Source organism: Microcaecilia unicolor, chromosome 4 (genome assembly GCF_901765095.1).
Source record: "Microcaecilia unicolor chromosome 4, aMicUni1.1, whole genome shotgun sequence".
Classification (NCBI taxonomy): Eukaryota; Metazoa; Chordata; class Amphibia; order Gymnophiona; family Siphonopidae; genus Microcaecilia; species Microcaecilia unicolor.
Window position 1 is genome coordinate 241628376 of NC_044034.1, and position 6000 is coordinate 241634375.

Below are 6000 nucleotides of genomic sequence, written 5' to 3' on the forward strand. Positions count from 1 at the left end.
GGTTGCTCATGCTGCTGTGGCCAAGGAGTTTGGCTGTGGCTAAGGAAGAAGAGGAGGAGTCGTCGCTGGTGCTGCTGCTGCTATTTCATGAAACACTCAGCTTTATTCATGTGTGTGCTTTTTCGTTCTCAGAGGGCTGGCCCATAACTGTTTTATTCAGTGAGCCAGGCTTTAGATTTGTAAAGTAGTTTAACACAGGGCCCCCAGAAGCCTTCTCCAACATATCACAGTTTTTTTTCAATAAGGTATATAGTATGTATGTGTTTTGTTTTTAAAGAATCATTCAGAGGCCATTTAAGAGGTGTCTGCTCTGCTGTACTGGAATTAGAAACGTGAGCAGCTGTAGTGAGCAGAGACATAGCCTCAGGCTGTCAAAGTCTTAAGTTAGTTGGTAGTCTTAGTAGAGGATGTGAATAATTGTAGACAAAGTGGGAAGGTTAGAAGGGGTCTGCAAAGCTTATGGAACAGTATTGTTTAAAATATTTTTGAAAATGTGGGTTTAGTGTCTTTTGAACTGTTTCCAGGTTAGGCATGTCAAGGAAATAGAGCAGACAGTGGTTACCTGCTGTGTGATGTATTATGACCATGGTCAGCAACTTGTCATCTTCTATGCTCTTGTCACTGGTGTAAGGGGTTCTCTGTTGAAAACAAGGAGTCATGTGGTATATATTGTTTTGTTGTTTTTATTGGCTTTTTAGTTGTATTATATGTTGCATATTTCTTGTAGGAATAGGCACACTTTATGAGGGTAATTTTATAATAGGGTGACTAGACCAAGTAGGTGCCTACTTAAGCACTATTTTATAAAGACGCACAGGCGCTTAGGTATCATTATAAAATACTAGTTGAATTGGTTGTATGTAAGATAAATTTAAGGAGGAAAAAGACCCCAGATACTCAATAAATGCTATATTTAGCTTGCAATATATAAAATACTAGTAAAAAATGCCTGTTTCTGTGAGAAATGAAACGGGCGCTAGCAAGGCTTTGCTGTCCAGCGACCCTCCTCTCCCCCGGCCCCCCCTGCAGCGGACCATGGCCAGCGACCCTGCTCGCCCCCTACCCCCCTCCAGCCACCCTGCTCTCCCCTGCCCCCCTGCGACCACCCATGTCATGTGACCATCCTCTCCTCCTGCCCCCTTGCAGCCACCCATGTCCTGCAACCGTCCTATCTCCCTGCCCTCTTGCAGGCACCTATGTGTAGCGGCGAGGCTCCTCTCCCCCTGCCCCATTGCAGCCACCTATGTGCAGCAGCAACCCTCATCTCCCCCTGCCCCCCTGCAGCCACCCAAGCCTGCGACCCTGTTGTCGCCCTACCCCCCCCCCCAGCAGACACCCATGTCTAGCGACCCTGCTGTCTCACCTGCCCCTCCATCCACTGTGGTTGTCTTTTAGGAAATGTTCGTGGCAGGCAAGAAAGATCCACGTTCCTGCCTGGCCGCGGCTATCGCTGGTTCTCCGTGATGCCGGTTGCCTGTTGAAAATGGCTGCCATGGGGCAGGGGGAGATCGCGATTCATCGAGTGTCATTGCTCCGCCCTCAACGTCATCACGTTGTGACGCGAGGGTGGGGCAGACACTCATGGGGAAACCGGATATCTAGACCGCTTCAGACTTCCAGCTGAGGCTTCAAGAGAACGTTGGAGGTGCCTTTTATATATAGAGACTAGCCGGTAAGCCCGTTAAAACGGGCGAGATTTATAATTCTGAGCTCCATGTCCAGCAAACCTCCTCTCTCCCCTGCCCTCCTCTCCCCCAATCCATGCCCAGCAACCCTGCTCTCTCCCCTGCCCTCCCCTCCCCTCCCCTCCCCATGTCCAGCAGCCCTCCTGTATCCCCTGGCCTCCCCCCGTCCACCAACCATCCTCTCTCCCCTGCCCTCCCCCCATATCCAGCAGCCCTCCTCTTTCCTTTGGCCTCCCCCCAGTGGTATACCAAGGGGGGGGGCGGGGGGGCGGTCCGCCCCGGGTGCACGCCGCTGGGGGGTGCCGCGGTGCGCGCCTGCTGCGACAATTCGCTAACTTCTCTCGTTCGCTGCAGCTCCCTCTGCCCCGGAACAGGTTACTTCCTGTTCCGGGGCAGAGGGAGCTGCAGCAAACAAGCAAAGTTAGTAAACTCGCAGCAGGCGCGCGCTGCGGCACCCCCCCCCCCCAGCGGCATGCACCTGGGGGGGGGCTCTTTCGTGGGGGGGGGGTCTTTCGCCACTGCCTCCCCCGCTGTCCACCAACCCTGCTCTCTCCCATGCCCTCCCCCCATGTCCAGCAACCTTCCTCTCTCCCCTGCCCTTCCCCCATGTCCAGCAACCCTCCTCTCTCCCCTGCCCTCCCCTCCATCGATCCATGTCCAGCAACCCTGCTCTCTCCCCTGCCCTCCCCCCCCATGTTCAGCAGCCCTCCTGTCTCCCCTGGCCTCACCCCGTCCACCGACCCTCCTCTCTCCCCTGCCCTCCCCCCATATCCAGCAACCCTCCTCTTTCCCTTGGCCTCCCCCTGCCCTCCCCCCATGTCCAGCAACCCTCCTCTCTGCCCTGCTCTCTCCCCATGTCCAGCAACCCTCCTCTCTCCCCCCTGCCCTCCCCCCATGTCCAGCTACCCTCCTCGCCGCTCCCTCCCCCCTTTGTGCCGGGCCCCCTGCACTGACATGAGAGCACCTCTCACCTCCGTCTGAAAGCGCTGCAGGCAGCGCTTCCACACGGAGGTGAGAGGTGCTGTCATGTCAGTGCAGGGGGCCTGATACAGAGGGGGGAGGGAGCGGCGGCGACAATGACGTCGGGGATGGGGTGGAGGGTGGAGGTTGGTGTGCCGGCGATGTTCCTTTCCTTCGTCTCCGCCAGGCTCTCCAGTGGCAGCGTCAGGCCGGCAGCGTCTGTTTCCCTCTCTGTTCCGCCCTCTGACGTCATCACATCTTGACGCGAGGGCGGGACAGAGAGGTAAGTCTCTACTGCGCATTTCCAGGTGAGTCGGTCATTTGTCTTTTATATGTTTGATTGCTTTTCCAATTGAGTGTCCTCTTCACTGGTCCCAAAAAACCTCCCATTTGTTGAACTTTTATTTTTTTATTTTTTGTTTTTTTAATATATCATATTTCTTATCTTGTCAACAATGAGGAGATTATCCATAATAGATTATTTCTGCTTATTCAACTTTACAGCAATACAAGTTTCTCTTTCTTTCTTTTATTTATTTATTGCATTTGTATCCCACATTTTCCCACCTATTTGCAGGCTCAATGTGGCTTTGTCATTCCAGGATGTCAGATACAATTAGAGATGTAAAAATATTAAATAAGTGAGAGAAAAGAAGATTTAGGCGGATAGGTATAGATAGGTATAGTTTAGAGACTAGAATTTTACCACTTTTGGAAATGCAAGCAAGCTAGCTGTTTGTGGAAGTGTCTGACCTTCCAAGAAACGCTCAGCCTCTTCCTTTGTTCCAGATTCAGGTGCTGGAAGGTTGTTCTTTGCAGTGGACAGAAAATCAAAGAAGTCTTCACCTCCAGTAGCAGTCTTTTTCTTGGAGGCTGACTGTAACTCATGTACAAATGAAACTGGAACTACGCCACTAACTTTTCTTCAGTCTCTGTTGCAGCCACAGCAATGAGCAACAGCATCTTCTCATACCATTTTTGATCTGATAGCTATCTCAGCTGACAGTGACTTCATGACGCTGATGTAGTTCCTCTGGAACTCTATCTCTGTATCTAGTCCTATTTGTTGTTGACATTCTTATGTCTTCTCCAGTCCAGTTGTAACCAGTCCACTGATGGCTAAGTAACCTGAAACCTACCTTGAGCAGGTTGGATTAAGGAATGTAAGACCAGTCACCTCTTCAACAACATCTGTTTGCCAATTTTTAAAGAAGGTTCCAGAGGTGATCCAGAAATTATACACCGGTGAGCCTGACATCAGTGCCGGGCAAAATGGTAGAGACTATTACAAAGAACAAAATTACAGAGCATATTCAAAAGCATCGATTGATGAAACAAAGCCAACATAGATTTAGTGAAGGGAAATCTTGCCTCACCAATGTATTACATTTCTTTGAAGGGGTGAACAAACATGTGGATAAAGGTGAGCCAGTCAATATTGTGTATCTGGATTTTCAAAAGACATTTGACAAATTATCTCATGAAAGACTCTAGAGGAAATTGGAGAGTCATGGGATAGGAGGATTATTGTGGATTAAAAACTGATTTAAAAAAAACAGTGCCTAGGGTTAAATGGACAGTATTCTCAATGGAGAAGGGTAGATAGTGGGGTTCCACAGGGGTCTGTGCTGAGACCGCTGCTTTTTAACATACTTAAATGATCTAGAGATGGAAGTAACTAGTGAGGTAATTAAGTTTGCTGATGACACAGTTATTCAAAGTTGTTAAATGGCAAGAATATTGTGAAAATTACAAGAGGACATTGGGAGACTGGGCATCCAAATGGCACATGACATTTAGTGTGAGCAAGTGCAAAGTAATGCATGTGTGAAAGAGGAACCCGAACTATAGCTACTTGATGCAAGGTTCCACAGAAGTCACCGACCAGGAAAGGGATCTAAGTGTCATCGTTGATGATACGTTGAAACCCTTTGTTCAGTGTGCGGCTGTCACGACTATGGCCGTGACTACCCTCATACTTACCCTGTTTCAGGGAGTCAGTGGCTGTGCTGGCTTCTGCTTGTCTCTGTGTCTGTCTCTGTCTTAGTTTCTCTCTGGCTCTGTGTGCGGATTGCCCTACTGAACCTCACCTGTGTGGGCTATGCCTCTTCCAAGATGGCTGCCGCCTCTTCGTCTCTGCCAGTATCCAAGATGGCTCCCGCTGTTACTTTCTATGGGATGCCTGCTCTGAGTGTCAAGCCTCTGTTTGGTTGCAAGGTGATTGCTGCACCTGTGGCTCTGGTGTTGATGGGCTTTATTAGTCACCTGAAGACTACAGTCCTGGCTTTTGCATTGCCATTTCCTCCGCAGTGCCTTAGGTCCCGAGGTTAGTGTGCTGTTAGCACTGTTTGCTTTCCTTGTCTTGTGCTCTGTGGGTTTTCTGCCCTTCTGTGTTTATTGTTCTGTGGGTTTCCAGCCCTTCTGTGTTTATAGCTCTGTAGGGTTTCAGCCCTTCTGTGTTTATAGCTCTGTAGGGTTTTAGCCCTTCTGTGTTTATCGCTTGTGGGTTTCCAGCCCTTCTGTGTTTATAGCTCTGTAGGGTTTCAGCCCTTCTGTGTTTATAGCTCTGTAGGGTTTTAGCCCTTCTGTGTTTATCGCTTGTGGGTTTCCAGCCCTTCTGTGTGTATAGCTCTGTAGGGTTTCAGCCCTTCTGTGTTTTTTGCTCTATGGGTTTCCTACCCTTCTGTGTCTAGCTCTGCTAGCTCTCTGTGTTTGTTCCTAGTGTTAGATTAGCCAGCTTAGCTCCGTCTGGTTTGTAGCCTGTGCCTAGCTCTGCTAGTTCTCTGTGTTTGTTTCCAGTGTATGACTTGTTAGCTTGGGCACAGCTTTGTGGTTAGCTGGTGTATAGCTTTACTAAGTCTCCTGAGTTTGTTCTGTGTATGTTTCCAGTGCATGACTTGTTAGCTTGGGCACAGCTTGTTGTTAGCTGGTTTATAGCTGTTCTAGTCTCCTGAGTTTTGCTCTGTGTATGTACCTGTGTATGACTGGTTGCCTGGGTATAGCGTTCCTATTAGCCTGGGTACAGTCTACTAGTCATTGTGTTGATTCCTGCTGACTGCCAGAACCCGGACAGTTCCTGCTTGTCTGCCTTGCCTTCGCCTAGGTGCCAGGGGGCACCCCTGGACCTTCCTTCCTGTTGTTCCTGTAAGTCCTACCGGCTGCCAGAACCTGAGGGCTCAACCCGAGGGGGAGGCAGTCAAGTGTAGGTGAAGCCGAGGTCCAGGGTGTTCCAGTTCCGTTCCAGTGTGTTCCAGTCCAGCGGGTTTCACTCCTGTATGTTCCTGTCCAGTGGGGCCACTCCAGTGTGTCCAGTCCAGCGGGCCCCACTCCAGTGCGCACCTGTCCGGTGCGTTCC